Below are 23101 nucleotides of genomic sequence, written 5' to 3' on the forward strand. Positions count from 1 at the left end.
TAAGCTTGCACTTAAACTTAGCTGATGGGATCTTGCCCCAAGGTCACCACTCCTTTAATTCAATTTGATATCATTGAATACAGAATTCAGCTCCATTTCATTTCTGGTACCGCTTTAATTCACGAATTATATTTTTGCTTTCTAAGCTTGCTAGACTTGTTCAAAACAGTCTTCATGAGACTTAACCAGAGAACGAAGTCTTTGCTGGGCTTTTTTGAGACTTCCTTTGTCAATGTAATTAATATAAATCTCTTTACCTTAGCCTCAGTTAGACTCTTCAGACAAGGACAAAACCCAGCCTCATTCTTCACCAAAATACCAGAAAAATTGTCTCTTGGCCACATTCTGAAAATTCTTCTCCACTGAAACCTCTTGGGTCATGTCTTCACAGTTCAAATCGCTCTCACCAATGAAGTCTTCCTTATTCCTACTAGGATAGCCCACTAAACCCCACTTAAAGCATTCCACCACTTTCCAAATCCAAACTCCCTAAATCCATGTTCTTTCAAACAAAAGCATGGTCAAGCCTATCACAGCAGTACTTTCTCCTACTGGGTACTGCTGATACCAACTTCTGTCTTAGGGTTTTACTGCTGTGAACCAACCCCATGACCAAGGTAATTCTTATAAAGGATAACATTTAAGTGGGGCTAACTTACAGGTTCAGAGGTTCAGTCCATTATTATCAAGGTGGTAGCATGACTGAGTCTAGGCAGGCATGGTACAGGCAGAGCTGAGAGTTCTATATCTTCATCTGAAGGCTGGTAGGAGAAGACTGGCTTCTAGACAGCTAGGATAAGGAGTTTAAAGTCCATACCCACAATGACACACTTCCTCCAAAAAGGCCACACCCACTACAGTAAGGTCACATCTCCAAATTGTGCCACTCCCATGGCTAGGCACCACACTGCACCAGCACATTGTAGGACATACAAACTTTCATCTGTGGTATGCAGAAGTCAAGGCGAGAGCATTCCAGTGAGTTTGTTTCTTACAGCATACTCCTGAAAGTCCTGAGAAATAGGCATGCAGACCCTAACGTTGATCTCCACAGAGTCCTCCACTACATTTTAATAGTTTTGCCTTAAAATTCACATGAACTGTGGTAGGAAGATGATTTGTTCTTTAAAGTATTGGACATAAAAGCAGGAGGTCCTGAGTTTGGATCACCAGCACCCATGTAAGGCCAGGTGTGGTGGTGCATGCCTGTAACCTCATAGGTAAGGTGATTGTGGAGAGAGGCAAATCCTGGGTGTTTGCTGGTATCAAGTTTAGCTGAATTGGTAAGTTTCAGATTCAGTTAGAGAATCTGTTTCAAACAAAACAAAACAGCAACAACAAAAACAAGGTAGAAAATTGATAAAGACATGCCAATATCATCGTGCCTTTGCCTACTTGTGCACATGAGTGCATTACTGAACACACATGTATACATACACATTTAATATATACACACATACAATGAATACCATACTGCTAACCTCTGGCCTCCAAACAAGTACTGTGTCTTAATTTTCTATTTCTGTCAAGAAATATGATCAAGCAACTTAAAGAAGAGTTTAATGGGAGCTTGCTTACAGTTTCAGAGACTTATTCCATGGTCACCAAGGTGGGGAAATATGACAGCAAGCACGACACTTGAGCAGCAGCTAATAGCTTACTTGTTGAACCAACCACAAAGTCAAGAGAAAGCCAACTGGACTGCCATGGGCTTTTGAAACTTCAAAGGCCACCTTCAGTGGCATACCTCCTCCAATAAAGTTATAACTCCTAATCCTTCCTAACAACTCCATCTGCGAGCAAGCATTCAAATAGATGAGCCTATGGGAGCCATTGTATGTTAGCCCACCACACACACACACACACACACACACACACACACACACACACCACATTAAAAATGCACAAAAATTAAATTCTATTTAAAATTAATGAATTTGTGCCACTTTAAAACAAAGAAACAATTTCACACTAAAGAAGAGATAAAATTGTTGGTGTAGGGAGATGAAAAATGGCTCTTAGTGTCTCCTAGCATATGAGCATGACACCCTAAAGAGTCCTTCAATTTGTAGGGATGAGAGGAAGGGAAGGGGAGAGAAGTAGTCTTCCCATCTTAGAAGAGCAATTGAGGTTTTGCAAAAACACTTGGACTTTATCTTGAAGACAGAGGTGCCAACTATAGATTTCAAAAAGGAAAGCAAAACATCTGTGTTTTAGAGGAATTAAAAAAATTCCTTTGCTTTTATATATTTAAATATATAAACTATATAATGAATCACCTTTCATTAACGTACTTATATATATTTATATATTTATATATTGCATATATTATACATGTTATATATTATGTATATGGATACTGAACATATTTAATATGATGATTTAGTCATATATTCATACATTTTATTCATATGAATACATATGGGATGAAACTATGATAAAACTTCATTACCATGTTTCTTGGTTAAGGTTCCTATTGCTATGACAAAACACCATGTCAAGCAACTAGGGGAGAAAAGGGTTTATTTCACTTATACTTCCATATCACTATTAAACATCAAAGAAACTCATGGCAGGAATGTAAATGGGGCAGGACCTGGTGAAGGAGATAAAAGCCAGTACTGCTTGGCTTGCTCCTCGTGGTCTGCTCAACTTGTTTACTTCTAGTACTCAGAATCACCTGCCTAGAAGTAGCACCATCCACAATGAGCTATGTTCTCCCTCATTAATCATCAATCAAGAAAATGTCTTTCATGTTTGCCCACAGCGAATCAAGTAGCAGTATTTCCTCAAGTTAGGTTCCTTCTTCTTACATGATTCTAGCTCTAGCTTTCATCAAGTTGACATTAAACTATCCAGCATATCTTATATTTTCCATTCTACTTTATTTGTCTGGAAAAGTTAGCAGAGTCCCTTAAACGGCTTGTACAACTCCTATTAGGATGTACATCAGAGTGCTTTGAGGCAATATGGCAGGAAGATAGTAGAAAGGAGGCAGTAAAACATTTGACATGCAGATAAGTCACACTAGCTAGGATTCAAAGTAGGCCAGTGTGTCGTGGGTATGACTAAAGTCCACCAAAAACTGCCTACAAATTTCTCATGAAAGGGATTTGGGTTTCTGACTTGAGTTAGTGGCCATTCTAATCACTGATAGAAGGCAGAGACAGAATCTTAGTTTGGAAACACATTCCATCTGGAAGTCCCTTTGCTGACTATAGAAACTAATAGGACAGGATCCTTCTGGTTTCTGCCTGTGCCAGGAGCTGACCCAGTCCTACAGCTCTCTGTACCCAGATTCCAATGGAAGAAACCTGGTCTGCAGGAATACTGACACACAGGCTTACAGGAGGGTCAAGCTAGTGTTAGAAACAGCAAGACCAGCTAACACAAGACATAAGCAGATGGGGAGAGGCAAGCACAAAAACCTACGTAACAGAAAACAAGACTACTTGGCATCATCAGTTCTTCCACCACAGCAAATACTGGATATCCAAACACATGGGATCTGGGTTTAAAATCACATCTTGTGATGATATTAGAGAACTTTAAGAAGGACATAAATAACTCCCTTAAAGAAATACAGGATAATACAGGTAAACAAGTAGAAGCCCTTAAATAGGAAACACAAAAATCCCTTAAAGAATTATAGGAAAACACAACCAAACAAATGAAGAAATTGAATAAAACCATCCATAATCTAAAAATAAAAATAGAAACAATAAAGAAATCACAAAGTGAGACAATCCTGGAGATAGAAAACCTAGGAAAGAGATCAGGAGTCATAGATGCAAGCTTCACCAACAGAATACAAGAGATAGAAGAGGGAATCTCAGGGGCAGAAGATACCATAGAAAACATTGACACGACCATCAAAAAAATGTAAAACTCAAAAAGCTCCTAACCCAAAACATCCAGGAAATCCAGGACACAGTGAGAAGATTAAACCTAAGGATAATAGGTATAGAAGAGAGTGAAGATCCCCAAATTAAAGGACCAGTAAATATTTTCAACAATATTATAGAAGAAAACTTCCCTAACCTAAAGAAAGAGATGCCCATAAACATACAAGAAGCCTACAGAACTCCAAATAGATTGGACCTGAAAAGAAACTCCTCCCGTCACATAATAGTTGTGGTGGTTTGCATATGCTTGGCCCAGGAAGTAGCATTATTAGAAGGTGTGGCCTTGTTGGAGGACGTGTGTCACTGTGGGGTGGGCTTGGAGACCCTCCTCCTAGCTGCCTAAAAATGCTCAGTCTGTTCCTGGCTTCCTTCTGGTGAAGATAGAACTCAGCTCCTCCTGCCCATGCCTGCCTGGATGCTGCCATGCTCCCTCCTTGATGATAATGGACTGAACCTCTGAATCTGTAAGCCAGTCCCAGCTAAATGTTGCCCTTTATAAAACTTGCATTGGACATGGTGTCTGTTCACAACAATAAAAACCTAACTAAGACAATAGTCAAAACACCTGTCTTAGTCAGGGTTTCTATTCCTGTATCATGACCAAGAAGCAAGTTGGGGAGAAAAGGGTTTATTCAGCTTACACTTATACCTTGCTGTTCATCACCAAAGGAAGTCAGGACTGGAACTCAAGCAGATCAGGAAGAAGAAGAAGGTGATGCAGAGGCCATGGAGCCATCAATTCCAACTGAGGCAGCATCTTTATCAATGCCCTTCCCTGGCCTCTGACAGTGCCAAGTCTCAGCTGCTCTTCATGACCCCTTCATGCCTTCAAAACCAGTACCACTTGGGTGACTCATACACATTACCAAGTCCAGCCACAGCCCCAAGGTACAGCCTTGGCTATCTCTGTAACACAGACTCTTTGTGCTCTCAGAAAACCCTTCCCAGAAGATTTCACCTCAATGGTGCCTGTCTCTTCTTAATCACCACTAATTTCTTAGCTTCAGATGACCACTATCAATAGTCCCAGTAATGCAAGGATTTCACTTTAGTAGTTCTGATATCTTGTTAATCACAGCTGATTCTTCATCCCCAACTAACCAAGACCACAGAATCTTCACAATCAAAGCAGCAACAGCCCTGAAAGAGTCTTTAATCTTCCCTCTGAAATTTCACAGGCAAGTCCTCCAAACTCTGCACTGTTTTCAACTTTATCTTCCAAGCTCTTACAGAATACCCTACAGAGCTGTTAACATCCCAATGGCTCTTCTAGATTAACATTCCAACATCCTTCCACAGTCCTCCCCAAAACGTGGTCAGGTTGTCACAGGAATACCCACTATGCTGGTACCAATTTGTTTTCGTGAGTGTTTCTATTCCTGCACAAACATCATGACCAAGATGCAAGTTGGGGAGGAAAGGGTTTATTCAGCTTACACTTCCAAGTTGCTGTTCATCGCAAAAGGAAGTCAGGACTGGAACTCACGCAGGTCAGGAAGAAGGAGCTGATGCAGAGGCCATGGAGGGATGTTACTTACTGACTTACTTTCCCAGACTTTCTCAGCTTGCTTTCTTATAGAACCCAAGACTACCAGCCTAGGGACTGCACCATGCACAATGGACTGGGTCCTCCTTGCTTGATCACTAATTGAGAAAATGCCTTAGAGCTGGATCTCATGGAGGCATTTCGTCAACTAAGGCTCCTTTTTGTGAGATAACTTCAGCTTGTGTCAAGTTGACACACAAAAACAGCCAATATAACACCAAAGCACAAAACAAAGAAAGAATATTAAAAGCAGTAAGAGAAAAATGTCAAGTAACATAAAAAGGCAGACCTATTGCAATTATACTAGACTTCTTACCAGAGAGTATGAAAGCCAGAAAGTCCTGGGCTGATGTCATATAGTCCCTAAGAGAACACAAATGCCAGCCCAGGCTACTATGTCCAGCAAAACACTCAATTAACATGGATGGAGAAACCAAGATACTCCATAATGAAACCAAGTGTACACAATATTTTACCACAAATCCAGCCCTACAAACAATAATTGATGGAAAACTCCACCCTTGAAAAAGTAAGAGAGTAATCTTCTTGCAACAAACCCAAAAGAAAAGAGCCACACAAACATAATTTCACCTCTAAGAACAAAAATAAATAAGAGGAACCAACAATACTAGTCCTTAATATCTCTTAATAACAATGGACTCAATCCTCAATAAAAGACATAGACTAACAGACTGGATACATAAAAAGGACCCAGCATTTTGCTGCATACAGGAAACACACCTCTGTGACAAAAACATATTCTACCTCAGAGTAATATGCTGGAAAATAATTTTCCAAGCAAATAGTCGCAAGAAACAAGCTGGAGTAGTCGTTTTATTATCAAATAAAATCGACCATCAATCAAAAGTTATCAAAAAAGATAAGGAAGGATACTTCATATTCATTGAAGAAGAAATCCACCAAGATGAACTCTCAATCCTGAAAAAGGCAAGGGCACCTACATTCATAAAAGAAATTTTAGTAAAGCTCAAAGCACACACTGTACCTCACACAATAATAGTCGAGACTTGAATCCCCTATTGTCAGCAATGGACAGATAATGGAAACAGAAACTAAACAGAAACACAGGGAAACTAACAGAAGTTGTGAACCAAATGGACTTAACAAATATTTATAGAACATTTTGTCCTATAACAAAAGAATGTACTTTCTTCTCAACAACTCATGGTACCTTCTCTAAAATTGGCCATATAATCAGTCACAAAACAGGCCTCAACAGATACAGGAACATAGAAATAATCCCATGCATCCTATCAGATCACCACAGACTAAGGCTGGAATTCAATAGTAAAAAAAATGACAGAAACCCCACATATACATGGAAGTTGAAAAACGCTCTACTCAATGATAACTTGGTCAAGGAAGAAATAAAGAAATATACTAAAGACTTTTTAGAATTTAATAAAAATGAAGGCACAACATACCCAAACTATGGGACACAATGAAAGCAGTGCTAAGAGGAAAACTCATAGCTCTGAGTGCCTCCAAAATAAGCTGGAGAGAGCATACATTAGCAACTGTAGCAACTGACAGCACAACGAAAACCTCTAGAACAAAAAGAAGCAAATACACCCAAGAGGAGTAGACAGCAGGAAATAATCAAACTCAGGGTTGAAACCACACAAGTAGAAACAAAAAGAACTATACTAAGATTCAACAAAACAAGAAGCTGGTTCTTTTTGAGAAAATCAACAAGATAGATAAACCCTTAATCAGACTAACCAGAGGGCAAAGAGAGTATATCTAAATTAACAAAATTAGAAAGGAAAGGGGAGCCATAACACAGAATCTGAGGAAATTCAAATAATCATCAGATTCTACTACAAATGCCTATACTCACCAAAACTGGAAAATCAGGATGAAATGTACAGTTTTCTAGACAGACACTGGGTACCAACATTAAATCAGGATCAGATAAACCATCTAAACAGTCCATAACTCCTAAAGAAATAGAAAGTTATTAAAAGTTTCCCAACCAAATAAAGCCCAGGACCAGATGGGTTTAGTGCAGATTCTAGAAGACCTTCATAGAAGACCTCATACCAATATTCTCCAATCTATTCCACAAAATAGAACCAGGGGGAAACTACCCAATTCATTCTATGAAGCCCTAATTACTCTTAGACCTAAACCACACAAAGAATGAACACAGAAAGAGAACTTCAGACCAATTTCCCTTATGAATATTGATGCAATAATATTTAATAAAATTCTCACAAACCAAATCCAAGAACACATCAAAACACTCATCCATCGTGATCAAATAGGCCTCATCCCAGGGATGTAGCAATGGTTCAATATGTGGAAATTCATCAAAATAACCTCCTATATAAACAACTCAAAGAACAAAAGAACCATGATCATCTCATTAGATGCTGAGAAAGCATTTGACAAAATTCAATACCCCTTCATGTTAAAAGTCCTTGAAATATATGGAATTAAATGCCCATACCTAAACATAGTAAAAGCAATATATAGCAAACCAGTAGCTAACATCAAACTAAATGGAGAGAAACTTCTAGCAACCCCACTAAAATCAGGGACTAGACAAGGCTGCATACTCTCTCCCTACCTATTTAATATAGTACTTGGAGTCCTAGCCAGAGAATCAGACAAAAAATGTCAAAGGGATACAAATTGGAAAGAAAGAATTCAAAATATCACTATTTGCAGATAATATGATAGTATACTTAAGTGACACCAAAAGTTCCACCAGAGAACTAAGTCTTATAAACAACTTCAGCAAAGTGCCTGAGTATAAAATTAACTCAAACAAATCAGTAACCTTCTTCTTATCAAGGAATAAACAGACTGAGAAAGAAATTATGGAAATGACAACCTTCATGATAGTCACAAATAATATAAAAATACCTCGGTGTGACTCCAACCAAGCAAGTAAATGATCTGTATGTCAAGACCTTCAAGTCTCTGAAGAAATTAAAGAACTCACAAAATGAAAATATCTCCCATGCTCATGGATTGGCTGGATTAATATTACAAAAAAGGCCATTTGCCAAAATCAATCTACAGATTCAATGCAATCCCTATCAAAATTCCGACTCAATGTTTCATAGAGTTAGAAAGAGGAATTTGCAAATTCATTTGGAATAACAAAAAAAAGCCAACCCCAGGATACCAAAAACTATTCTCAACAATAAAAGAGCTTCTGGGAAATCACCACCCCTGACCTCAAGCTGTATTATAGAGCAATAGTGATAAAAACACTATTGGTGTGGTATCAGTACAAAGAAAGGCAGGTAGAGCAATGGAATATAATTGAAGACACAGAAATGAACCCACACACCTATCTATGATCACTTTATCTTTGACAAAGGTGCTAAAACCTTCCAGTGGAAAAAAGATAGCATTTTTAACATATGGTGCTGGTTCAACTGGAGGTCAACATGTAGAAGAATGCAAATTGATCCATTCTTATCACCCTGTACAAAGCTTAAGTCCAAGTGGATCAAGGACCTCCACATCAAACCAGATACACTCAAACTAATAGAAGAAAAAATGGGGAAGAACCTCAAACACATGGGCACTGGGGAAAATTTCCTGAACAGAACACCAATGGCTTATGCTTTTAGATCAACAATTGACAAATGGGACTTCTTAAAATTGAAAAGCTTCTGTAAGGCAAAGGATACTGTTATTAGGACAAAAGGGCAACCAATAGAATGGGAAAAGATTTTTTCCATTCCCACATCTGATTGTTGGCTAATATTCAATATATACGAAGAACTCAAGAAGGTGAACTCCAGAGAATCAAAAACACTATTAACAAATGAGGTACAGAGCTAAACAAGAATTCTCAGCTGAGGAATATTGAATGACTGAGAAGTACCTAAAAAATGTTCAATATCCTTAGTCATCAGGGAAATGCAACTCAAAACAACCCTGAGATTCCACCTCACACCAGTCAAAATGGCTAAGATAAAAAACTCAGGTGAGGATGTGGAGAAAGAAGAACAGTCTTCCATTGTTGGTGGGATTGCAAGCTGGTACAACCACTCTGGAAATCAGCCTGGAAGTTCCTTAGAAAATTGGACATAGTACTACTACCTGAGGACCCAACTATCCCTCTCCTGGGCATATACCCAAAAGATGCTCCAACATATAACAATGACACATGCTCCACTATGTTTATAGAAGCCTTATTTATAATGGCCAGAAGGTGGAAAGAACCCAGATGCCCTTCAACAGAAAAATGGATATAGAAAAGGTGGTACATTTGCACAGAGGTGTACTACTCAGCTATTAAAAACAATGACTTCATAAAATTCATAGGCACATGGATGGAACTTGAAAACATCATCCCAAATGAGGTAACCCAATCTCACATAAAAATCTCACATGGTATGCACTCACTGATAAGTAGTTAATAGTTCAAAAGCTTGAATTACCCAAGATACAATCCTACGATCACATGAAGCTCATGAAGAAAAATGACCGAAGTGCAGATGCTTCAGTCCTTCTTAAAAGGGGGAACAAAAATATTCATAGGAGGGGATATGGAGCAGAGACGGAAGGAATCACCATTCAGAGACTGCCCTACCTGGGGATCTAACCCATATACATACAGCCACCAACCCCAGGCAGTATTGCTGATGCCAAGAAGTGCATGTTGACAGGAGCCTGATATAGCTGTCTTCTTTGAGGCTCTGCCAGAGTAGGACACATACACAGCCAAATGCTTGCAGCCTGCTATTGAACTGAGTACAGGGTCCCCATTGCAGGAATTAGAGAAAGGATTGAAGGATCTGAAGAGCTTGCAACCCCGTAAGAACAACTATACCAACCACCCAGAGCTTCCAGGGACTAAACCACCATCCAGAGAGTACACACGGACAGACCCATGGCTCCAGCTGCATATGTACCAGAGGATGGCCTTGTTGGGCACCAGTGGGAGGAGAAGCACTTAGTCCTGCCAAGGCTGGACCTCCTCCAGTGTAGGGAAATGTCAGGGCATGGAGATGGGAAGAGGTGGGTGGTTTGGTGGGGAAAATGGGATAACATTCCAAATGTAAAAAATATCTAATAAAAAAAAATAGGTAACTGGGTAGGAGAGTTGGAGCTCAAGTAGGAGTAAGAGAGAAGATGTCTGAGTACTAACTCAGTACTAAGTGTCTGAGTACTAACTGATGCCAAGATAAAAGGATAGAGGGAAAAGAGAGCAAGCAGAAGTTGAGGAAAGGACATGGGAAATGTCTGCATGTGAAACACTGAAGCAAAGCAGGAGAGAGTACAACAGAAGCCAGAAGGGAGCATCTCTATGAGGAAGTTAGAGTCCAACGGATGCTGGAGAAGGCCTGTCAAGCAAGGATTTAGAGAGCAGGAAGTTATGACAAACTGGAAGTTAGTTTCTAAAGGAGGAAGGGTGTTTCGAGAGCAATTGTGGGGAGCAGGGACATAAAACTTGAGGTGTGTTCTGGGCTGTGGGTGAAGAGAAGGAGCCTTTTCCATAGAGGGAGCTGGCATACAGGCAAGCGGCAGAACTTTGCTCTGGTATTCAGCACTAGTCTGTGGTTTTGCGTTGAAGAGTCATGACTCGAGACACAAAGCAGAAAGTCACCTACCTTAGAGATACACATGTGTCTAGGGGAAAATGAGGAGGCAGCTCACCTAGCTGCTGACTACCAGAGTCTTTACCTAAGAGTAGTTTTCTGCTGCTGGGCTAGAATACCGTGGGAGGCTGGCATAGCGGGCAGAGGCCACTTACCAGCTCCATTATATGCAAGCCTGTAGCACTCCCAGGTTACTCCATTCCTTTCCCAACTGTGCTCCTGGCTTCTCATTCTCTCTGAAGTGCTCTGAATGGTCAGTGCATCTTACCACTACCTGTTGTGGTAACCACAACTACCATGCATTCTTTACTGTGGTGTTGCTACCATAAAGCATAACCAAGGCACCTTATCAAAGAAGGAATCAAACTGGGCTTACAGTTTCATGGTTGTTATAGTCCAGGATAGAGGAGTGAGGTATCGTAGGAGACAGGTGGAACAGCAGCAAGGAGCTCACACCCCTCAGGCAGGAGGCAGAAAGCACATGGGAAATGGAAGGCATCTTTTGGAATTTTACAAGCCTTTTTTTTTTTTTTTTTTTTTTTCCGGAGCTGGGGACTGAACCCAGGGCCTTGCGCTTCCTAGGCAAGGGCTCTACCACTGAGCTAAATTCCCAACCCTCTTTTGGAATTTTAATCCCCATTTTCCCCCAGTGATGCAGCTTCTCCAAGGCCATACCTTTTAAAGTATTCAACCATACAAACCTGTGAGTATGTGTGTGCCCGCATGTGCGTGTGCGTGTGCGTGCGTGCGTGTGTGTGTGTGTGTGTGTGTGTGTGTGTGTGTGTGTGTGTGTGTGGTGAGGGCAGTGGTCATTCAAACCACTGCAAGTTTTGTTATTTGTTACCTATTCTATTTCTTTGAAAATGTACTCTAATAATATACTAATAGTAACTCAAATTTGAAGAAAATATTTCTCTAACCATTGATGCTTCCTTCTTAAACCCAACATCGGATTAAATACTGTCCTAGTTATGTTTTTTTCATTGAACCCAAAGCTTATTGCTGAACCACGCTGGTGGCTCAAGGAGCTGCCAGGTCTCTAGCTTCTACCTCTCTAATGAGTTAAGGTTTTACATCGACTCTAGAAATCTGAACTCGGGATCCTTCACCAACTGAACCATGTCCCCAGCACACCTTTTTTTTTTTTAAATAAAATTATTATTTTGATTTTTACCCTGTGTTGCACCACTTCATCATTTAATTGGTGTCCTCAATACACAGAAAACATTTTCACTAAAAATTGGATTTTTAAAAGTAAAGAAGACCAAAAGGACAAGCAATCTTAGAATTGGCTGATAAAAAAAAGGAGATAATCCAAATTATCTTTTCTCTCTTCAGACACTTGGCAGTCAACAAGCTCATTTGTAGTAGCTCAAAGGGACTGTGGACACATCAGCAGAAACGGTAGAGGGTATCCTCAGCCAAGCTCTGCACTGGTGAGGCTCCCTGCCAACCAGGAAACTCACAATGGTTCCACAAGGGCCTCAGTGTCTCTCATACCTTCCCACCTGTCCAGAGATAAGAACGGTAGTTCCAGTGCAGGGCTTTCTGTTCTGTAACGAAATGCACAAGCACCTCATGTCTCCATTCATTCAGTTACTCAACTTCTGCCCCCGAGGTTCCCACACCTCAGCAGGGTGCTGTAGACAAAGACCAACACCCTTGCAATTTTCCACATTTGAACTTAGTTGTTGTTGGTTGTGGTAAGATGAAGTCTTCCGTACCCCAAGCTAGCCTCAAACTCCCTATAAACTGAGATAGGCTTTAGCCTGATCCTCCTGCCTCTGCTTCCCCAGTGCTGGGATTACAGCGGTGTAACGTCATGTCCCGCCCACATTTGCTTTTGATTAACCCTATAGACTACCACTCCATGGCCAAGTCCTTCTAATTTCTCCATGCCTTAATCAATTGGCAGCACATGTGAATTCATCTACACGACCCATGACTCCCTGTCTGCCTCATGATACCATGCCATTTCAGGCTTGAATGCAGCAGGTTTTAAAAGTCCATATATGGTTAGAACACTGACATTCTCTCCCTAGGGCATTAAAGATTTTTTTTCTTGGATGGAAACTTTAAGCTCATCTTCCACTCATTCCCGGCTCTGCCTGGGTCCTACTTATGCACAGAAGCAACTCTGAGGTCACTTTTACAAGAGAGGACAGGCAGAAAAAGTGCCCTGCCAAAGATATTGAAGAGTTTACACCAATTATCAGGCTGAAAAAAGAAATACCCACAGATCAGAAATAACTTAAGTAATAATTTTAAAACTTTCGATCCACCATCGGTAAAGCAGCCCTAGTCAGCCAGGACTCGGCTTCAGTTTTGACTCCTAGTTTTCTAAGGTTTTTTTTTTTTTTTTTTTTTTTTTTTAATGCTTGGACTGTTTCCTTAAGACTTTCACATGCAAAGCTGTGGCTGCCTTCTCCAACCCACACATACCTGCCCTCCTCCTCCCTCTGACTCAGCGCCCAGCCTCAGCCCACGCCTGCTGACTTACTGACCCGCACCCACTTCCCACAAACCCACGCGCTCCTCTCCTTCGCACAGGTACAAATATTCACACTCCCACTGCTCAGCAAACAAAGCAGCACACTACTGATGGGGGAGGGGTGTTTTTCCTAATGACCATTATGTTTCTTTTAATTCACAAGCTTTACACAGCACAATGAGCAGCTGGTGAACTTATTTATTCCTAAATTGGTTTTTCAAGACTCCCTCGTGTTCGAAATTGGACTTTCCTATTTTTAAAAACTCCACCGAAAATGTATACACCGAGTGTTGTACCCCTTTTCAGGAAGAACAGATGTCCCAGGGCTTGTCCAAATTAAAACTTTTTACTCACATTCTGCAGCGAATGGCTGCACCTATGAGACAAAGGCTCACTGGGGTGGGTATTCGCAGTGAGGGTGTTTGAGCTACAGCTGGCATCAGCAGGCTGCCTGACAAGATTAATTGGCAGGGAATTAGACCAGTGCAGTCCAGAGCCAACACTAGAAAGGAGGGCCAGCCCACTCACCAAGCCCGGCCAACGCCTGGAGATCTGCTGAGTGTGGGCTGGGGGAAGGCAGGGAGGCCGGTCTCTGCTGCCTTTGTGTTCTCAAGGCTAGCAGAAGGGCCTGTCACACTGGTGGGAACGGTTTTTCTTTTGCTGTGCATGATAATCTGTGTGTCTTGGGGTGGGTACACCCATGCCACAGCACATGTGCAGAGGTCAGAGGACAACCTCAGGTGTGTGTCCGTTCCTTCCACCGTGTTTTAGATCGGGTCTCTTGTTCACAGCTGTGTGGAACAGGGCTGGACCTTCCAGTGGTTCTCCATGACTGCTTCCTGCTTCCCAAAGTCACTTTAAGATCAAGGTTGTAAGCAGCTGCATCAGCTTTGCATAGGTGCAGAGATCTGAACTTGGCTCCTGACAGTTGTGACCAGCGCTTTGTCCTCTGAGCCATCCTCCTCAGCCCCCACGGCAACTCCTTTTTTATTTTTCCAGGGGTTGATACCATTATATGCCACAGATGTGAGCAGAAACAATTTTACACTGTAACTCACCTCCTCTTTAAAAGGAGATATAAGCAAAATATGGATTTTTAAGGAATGGTCGGTTGGTTTGTGTTTTCTGTTTTATTTTATCATTCATAATTGATGCGAATTCTTCAGAGAGGAGCAGAGGCCACTTCCTTTCCTCTTTTATCTCTGAGAATTGAGCACGGTTGACCTATAATATGCTGGATGGGGAACTGGGAAGTGGTTTTCTATCTGGGCCAGACCTCTCAACCCTCAGCTGTAAAGCCAGTTTTAATTTTTAATCCTCTGTTTGCCTGTCTCATGTTCTTTGCTTTGAATTCCTACCAATTTGATCTGCTCTCGTGCATTTTAGCACTTCTCTGTATCATCTTTAAACCTAAAAGTCTTCTTGGCTCCTTGGGACTTTTCAAAACCCTTCTCTGCGTGTTTAACTTTGTATCATTATAAAAAGCAAAGCTCTTCACAAAAAGTTCCCATATGAAAAACGATGCAAAAGCAAAAAGCAAGTGTCTCCTGTCACACATCTTAGCCACTGTGCCGAGATGCCTACCACCAAATTCTAAGATGCTAACTTCCAGGGAAATGTGGCAGAATGAACACGAGAGTGTCTGTTTCCTGGCTAGGCCAGCAGAGCAGTATGATCAAATGAGATCATTCAGTTAACCATGCTGTGCTCTGTGTCTCCTGAGAGTTCGAACTCCGTAGTCATCACTGTAGCCCTGATAGGAAGCAGAAGAGTCTCTCAGTTGAGATTAGCAGACGACTGAGTCCTTGTTTGACAGGTAAACAAACCCTTTCCTTCATGTGTTACTCGGGTATTTTATTACAGCAACAAGAACAAAAAAAAAATGGACTAACGTGTTTGTTGGAAGAGAATGGTTAATAGTTGTGCTGTAAATAAGAATTGAAGCTTAGATGTGAGGAAGGCATTTGACTGGAGAGAAACTGAGGTCAGGATTTAGTTATCTCTTTTGAAACCAAGAGGAGTGAAGTAGAGGCTTAAAATCTGAGGTAAGCTGAAAGCGTGTGTCAGGACCAAACAGCTTTTTTTATGAAAACCAGTAGCCACAGTGTTCCTGCCTCCCTCAGGATGTAGTGACTTATTCATGGGAAACCATAGGCAAAATGAAGCAAACAAAGCCTCTGCTGACAGGACAGTAAGGTATGGGGTGTAGCAGGGGCCAGGCAGGAAGCTGAGCTGGAGATGGCCCCACGATATTTGCCTTTTCCCTTGACACACAATCAAAGCTCTGTTCCTCAGAGAGCAGACCCTTAGGCCAGTGTTTTCTAGCTGTGGATTATGAAATCAGTTGTGATTAATGGATTATGAAATCAGTTTAGTAGATCATAATCACCACTTTTTATAGGTTGAATCCCCCAGGAAGCAGACATTGATATGGTGTGGAAAACTGAACATTTGTTAAGGGGATACCAACATCTTAGGATGAACATCTGTGGAAAAAATAAAAAGATTGGGCTAATGGAGATGCAGATCGTGATGCATGACCTGACGACTGCTCTGAGGCTGTATTGGCTCTTTGGATTTTATCCAGGTTGAGGCCAAGAGAGCCAGGACTTTATCCTCGGTTATGGACTAAATCGTACCCCTAAATCCCTATGCTGAAATCCCAGTGCCTCAGAACATAGTACAAATCTTAAGTAAGTGATTAAGTTCTTAGGATGGGGCCCTAATTCCCAAAGATGTACCTTGTATAGAGAGACATACCACCACTCTAGAGCACTTACACAGAGATGTAGGAGTGGGAAAGCAGGGGTCTCCGTCCCAAGGAGGGACAGAGAAACCCAGACCTCGGACAATTTCATCTTACACAGCCACAGGATAGTGAGGAAATAAACTTTTTCTCCCTTTTATGAGAAATAAGACTTCCTTGATGGGTGAACCAGCAGAAGAGTGGGCAAGAGAGCTGTGCTGAGATAACCTGAGAGGTGTCTGACATTGTACATGGCCCTTTAGCAGAGAAGCCAGTACCACGGGGCCTCACAGAGAATGAACTCAGTTCTGTAGACCACTCAGAAAGACCCAAATACACAATACACACACAAGTGAATACTGTTTCGTGTGCGTGCGTGTGTGTGTGTATGTGTGTGTGTGTCTATTTGCATGTGTGTGAACTAATATTTAGAAATATTTTCCACTGTAAACAATGTTCTAGAGTCATTTCCCCAGGGAAGAAATTAATTTTTTTCTTTGCTGCAAAATTTAAACAGATCCCAGGAAGACAAAAATGTTTTCTCTATCCCAAAGTATTACCCAAGACTCCATTAACACCTCTGCCCACACTGGGCCCTTCATCAACCATTAACCCCCATTCATAAATATGAGCAGACAAAAGAAAATTAACAGGTTTGTAAAGAACATCTCTAAAAGAGAAGGTTCACATGTCAAACATAATACTAACTACCAGGGAAAGCTATAGATAATAGAAAAAAATGTTGTTGGATCTCAAAATGATCACATTTCTGGGGCCAAAGAGATAGCTCAGTGGTTTAAGAGCACTGGATGGTCTTCCAGAGAACCCAGGCTCAATCTCCAGCACCCACATGAAAAGTGGCCAAAGGACCGAATCCATTCCCATAAACTGTCCTGTGATTTACACCTGGGTATTCCACGGCATGTACACACAGGACACGCACACAGAATAAATACTGTTTAAAACAGAAAAAAGAAAAAAGAATGAGACTCTTGAAAATTACATATATAATTTTTAAATTTATTAAGAGGCTTAGACCAGAAAGGTAGGTGAACCTGCTAAAAGGAGAAAAAGTTTTGTATCACTAAAATAATAAAATAATTTCAAAGCTTCTAGAAAAACAAAAGAACAAGAACTAGAAGTAGGAGTTAGAATATATCAGTTTGCTTTCTGTTTCTATGAGAAAAACCCTGACCACAACCAATCTGGGGAGAGAGAATTTATTTCATATTTATTTTACAGTCCATCAGCAAGGAGGAGGAGGAGGAGGAGGAGGAGGAGGAGGAGGGGGAGGTGGAGGAGGAGAAAGAGAAGAGAAGGAGGAGGAGAAAGAGAAGAGAAGGAGGAGAAAGAGAAGAGAAGGAGGAGGAGGAGGAGGAGAAGGAGGAGGAGGAGAAGGAGGAGAAGAAGAAGGAGGAGAGGAGGAGGAAGAGGAGGAGGAGGAGAAAGAGAAGAGGAGGAGGAGGAGAAGAAGAAGGAGGAGAGGAGGAGGAAGAGGAGGAGGAGGAGAAAGAGAAGAGGAGGAGGAGGAGAAGAAGAAGAAGGAGAAGGAGGAGGAGAAGGAGGAGGAGAAGGAGAGGAGGAGAAGGATAGAGGAGGAGGAAGAGGAGGAAGAGGAGGAGGAGGAAGAGGAAGAGGAGGAGGAGGAAGAGGAGGAAGAGGAGGAGGAAGAGGAAGAGGAGGAGGGAGAGAAGGAGGAAGAGGAGGAAGAGGAGGAGGAAGAGGATGAGGAGGAAGAGGATGCGGAGGATGAGGAGGAAGAGGAGGAAGAGGAGGAAGAGGAGGAAGAGGAGGAAGAGGAGGAGGAAGAGGAGGAGGAAGAGGAGGAGGAAGAGGAGGAGGAGACAGAAGAAGAGGAGGAGAAGGAGGAGGAAGAGGAAGAGGAGGAGGGAGAGAAGGAGGAAGAGGAGGAAGAGGAGGAGGAAGAGGATGAGGAGGAAGAGGAGGAGGAAGAGGAGGAGGAGGAAGAGGAGGAAGAGGAGGAAGAGGAGGAGGAAGAGGAGGAGGAAGAGGAGGAGGAAGAGGAGGAGGAAGAGGAGGAGGAGACAGAAGAAGAGGAGGAGAAGGAGGAGGAGGATGAGGAGGAGGCAGCCAGAGCAGGAGCTCAAGGCAGAATACTACTTACTGGCTTTCTTTACACTCCTTTCCCAGCATGCTTTCTTCCATGCCTGACAGAGTTGCCCACAGTCCAATCTGATGGAAGCAATTCATCAACAGAGGCTCCTTCAGCTTGCTTTCTTACATAACCCAGGACTGCCTGTCTAGGGATAGCATCAGTCACTAGACTGAATCTTCTCACATTGGTCATTAACCAAGAAAGTGCCTTACAGATAAGTCCATGGGACAGTCTAATGGAAGCAACTCGTCAACTGCGGTTCCTTCTAACTGAGTACTTAGACTTTATGTCAACCTGACGAAAACTAACTAGCACCCAGTCTCAACCTGGAGTTCACTGGATGGGCTAGACCCGGCCGGGGATCTAGGGATCTGCCTGTCTTTGCCAGACTAGTGCTGGGATTACAGGCACACATCATGGCGGGTTTTCTACTTGGGTACAAGGGATCCTAATTCAGGTCCACAAGCTTATGCAGCAATCATTTTACCGACTGAACTATCTCTCCAGGCTCCAATTATGAAATTTTAAAAGAAGGGTAGTCATCTCTCCATATCCACAGATGGATGGAAAATACTTCTGAATGGATTTTTCTGAATGTAATCCATTATTCACTTCTGAGTGTTTATTGCTAAACAACACAGGCTATTTTCATTTTTAAGGTATTATAGTAACCTAGAGGTGGTTTAAAATCTATGGAAAGATGTACATAAGTTATATGCATACAGTGTGCTGTTTTATGTAAGAAAACTGGGAAATATGTGGACATTGGTGTGCAAGGGCAGAGAGGGCGTAGGAAGCAGGGGTGTCTTGAAACAAATTCCTTGAGAAGAGAAAGATGACAATAACTGAATTTGTATCAGGGCCCTGACTTTCCAAGTCTAAGTGGAAATTATGTAACATTGGGTCTATGAATGGCCCTTAGGCTTATGAATAAGTTTGGAGGAATCTTAGCAACAAGTAGCCCCACCTTTGCCAGAGGTTCTGGACTCTCTTTCTCTCCGGTTGCTCAGGGAAGCACAGGCCTTTGCCTTTGCCTCAAGGGACAGGATAAAGGAGCAGGGATTGTAGTTTTCATTTCAGAAAGACTTCTCATGAGCACCATTCTGTTTTGATTAAGATTTATGAAGTGGACCTTGATTATCTGACTATCTGTAGCTACAAGCTACAGCTATGTGCCTGTAATCCTAGAGCTGCAAGCTGCTTGTGGCCTCTAGCTGAGTGGCAGCATGGTCAGATTAAAACAGTCCTCTTAGGCTAAAAGAGAACTGAAAACGAATGTTTGTCAGGCAACCCACAGTCTGCATGCGATTTAATAACTGCCATGTAATTTACTTCAAAGTTAATCTGCCAATTCATTATTCTATATGCAGTTGTGGGCTAATATAAGCATTGTGGAAGACTAATTAGAAAAATCACTATTTGGGGTCTTGATTACATATTTCTCGTTGGATCTAATAATTTATGCTTTGTTTGGTGCACGTAGGGAGTTAAAAGCTCAAATTTGAAAGTTGACCGTATTGTTGTATGCATGAATTTAGGAAAATTAACTAAAAATTAAGACTTCTTTTTCTTTTTTCTTTTTTTGTGTATAATGATTATGCATATGTGACAGAATTTTGGAAGAGTAAATGAGTTGGTAAATGTATTATATAGATAAGATTGAGTACATTATGAGTGGTTTGACCATAGGCAATACATGCCAGTGTCTGGTCAATTGAAAATAGTCACAAAACGAGTTATAGCTTTTCTTTATGTGGTCTGTATTCGTATGTGCATGCATGCTTGCATGCATGTATATGTAAGTGCATGGTCCAGTCAGTGTATATGTGAGGACAGAGGAATATGGAAGACGGAGATTGAACTGATGCCAGGTAGCTCCCTTTATTCTTATCTACCTTGCTGTTGTTTTTTGAGACAGTCTCTCCCTGCCTGGAGCTCATTGACTGCACACGATCAGTTGGCCAACAAGCCTCAGTAATCTTTCTGTCTTCCACTGTGCAGCTCTAGGATTACAGACACGTGCTGTGAGGTGCTCTGAGGCGGAACAGATCTGCCTCGAATGCGTGAAGGCCTGGGTCTGATCCTCAGCGCTGAGAACGATGGGGTGCCTACCCTACAGTTAAATCACAGGGTTTTGTTTGAGCCAATAAATGTTACATGCAGCATGGTCAGGGGGCAGGGGGAATTAGGCAATACTTCTTTTATGCCTTTCCCTCCTCTCCCATGTGTCCCCCCTTTAACACACTGCTTGGATATTCCTCACACACACACAGTGTGGCAGTCTCCTGTCACACCTTAGGTCACACAGGATCTTGGCTGTCTTTACCACTATGCAGCATGCCTCCCGTATCCCTTCTCAGTTAGGTTCCCTAATGGGTTCTAATTGTTTGAAACACAAAATTGCCCAAACTGGGGCAAAACTGTCATTTCCATATTCTTCTATATTGTTTTCTGAGTTTTTCCCTAACTTTTCCTTAAATATCTCCACAAATATGAGAGGGATTGTTTCCTTTTGAGAAAAAAAAAACCACCTTTTGGAGACTTTGGCCCTACCACTGTGGGACCATAAGCATCAAACATGGATGAGGGACTGGATCAGTTCTCATCAATGCACCCTCCAAAAAGAAAAGCACTATTTAACACAAAATGTGATAGCTGTTGGCACTAAAGCTACATGCGAAACACTTCTTACCTTGTTTACATTAGGGAAATGGGTTTGAGGATGTTCTTGAGAAAAGGACAAACTTCTATTTTGTAACCTGGAGCCTTTATCTTCAGACCTACGGAAATACACTGTAGTAATTGCTGGGTTTTGTTCCTTTGTTTGTTTGTTTTTAAGGAAAGAATACATAAAGCATAAGAAACACAGGCCTTGAGTTTTTCGAGGTAAAACTAGGAAATTACGGGTGTTCCTTCTGTTATATTCTCTTGGCAAGACTGGGATCATATAGCCCACGTAGATCACATGGATTGAAGAGGAAGCTGGAGATGAAGTTGGGCATCTCTGTGACCAGCTGAAGATGTGGGCTCTAATGTAGGAGAAAGCAAGAGGATGCCTGTGCAGTCTGCTACACAAACATAAGGGGACCACACTATGCTAACAGCCCCATCAACATTCTTCTGCTGTTTACTTTTGCATCGAGAGGTTTTAAAACATTGTAACACAGTCTTCTTAATCATAAAGAACTACTTAATACTATATCTATTACTTAACGCTTTTTCTGAAAGTATAGAGTGTTTCTGGTTCTTTGCTATAATGAACAATGCCACCAAAGAATTTTTCATGAATATAACTTATTTTTTTATCTTAGGAGATGATCCTCTTAGGGTGAATTCCCAGAAGCAGGATTACTGGGTCAAAGGGTGTGTGAACATATTATGCTCTTAGTTTCTGTTCTAAATTGGTTTCTGAGAAGGCAGTTACGAGTTGGTCCCCAAAGGAAATGTGCATATTTTTCTATAAATGTGGGTGGGAGACAATTTCACATATCTTTGTAGGTAGAATATTTTCAGCCTTCAGAATCAGGCTGGAAATAACATAGGACAACCTAGATTTGGGTCTAATGCCTGCTTCTGTCTCTTCAACCCTTATCACTATGCTGCCAACAAACACTTATTTCCCCATACCTCAGATTTCATGTTTATTTTCTTTTTATTTTACAATTGAGACCACAAGTGTTTCCCTCATAAGGTTGTGTGGTGAACATGGAAGCTGTCGATAATAATCCTGTTCTTCCATTTTACCATGTGGTGAAATGACTTCCCCTTGATAATGGACATAACCTTGGGACAGGTTTTAGCCAATAAAAGGAAGGACAGAGTGATGTGTCATTGTTAGTCATTGTCATATGACTGAAATGTTCCAGACAGTATCAGCTTTATAACCTGAATCCTAGTGTAAGGCTGACCCACTAATCTACGAGAGCTCTGAAACGGAGTGAGAAGCAATAAGGACACGTCTATGATGTTGAACCCATGGTTCACCTCCAGACTACATCCTGTGCAATAATAACTATCATTCATTAACCATGTTTCCATGCCGGGCATTTATACATTGTTGTTGCAATAACCGTGATGTCGTATATAATAATCCCCTCTTATCTGGAATTGGCTTTCGTGGTTTGTAGTTCAAAAATGACAAATGGAAATATGCGTAAGTTGTAAATTGTGTGTGGTTCTGAATCTAGTGATGAGATCCTGCTCTGCCCATCTGTCCTACCCAGGACATGCCGCATCCATCCCTATGAGAAGTAACTCCACAATGTGCGTGTGACGTACCTGCTGGTCATTCAGAAGCTCCTGCTTTCCTTTCTCATGCTTAAGTGATTCTTATGTTTATTAATAGCTCCAAAATGCAAAAGTAATAATGCTGATAATCTTATTACAGAGCAAGCTTTCTCGTGGGTACATGTTAATAACACATTAAATAGTATCATTTATAGTTTCAGGCATCCAGGCATCTTGGGATATATCCTGCAGGGTATCCGGGGACAATTGTATTGTGAGATGCTTTGTTTTACAAATGTGGACTTGCAGAATGGCATTGAAGCCATGTTTTCCCAATCTTTCTTTCTCTTTCTTTCTTTCTTTCTTTCTTTCTTTCTTTCTTTCTTTCTTTCTTTCTTTCTTTCCTTCCTTCCTTCCTTTCTTCCTTTCTTCTTCCTTTCTTCTTCCTTCCTTCCTTTTGGCCCTGGAAGTTTAATACCACA

The sequence above is a fragment of the Rattus norvegicus genome, chromosome 9 (genome assembly GCF_021556685.1).
Source record: "Rattus norvegicus strain SHRSP/BbbUtx chromosome 9, alternate assembly SHRSP_T2T, whole genome shotgun sequence".
NCBI lineage: Eukaryota > Metazoa > Chordata > Mammalia > Rodentia > Muridae > Rattus > Rattus norvegicus.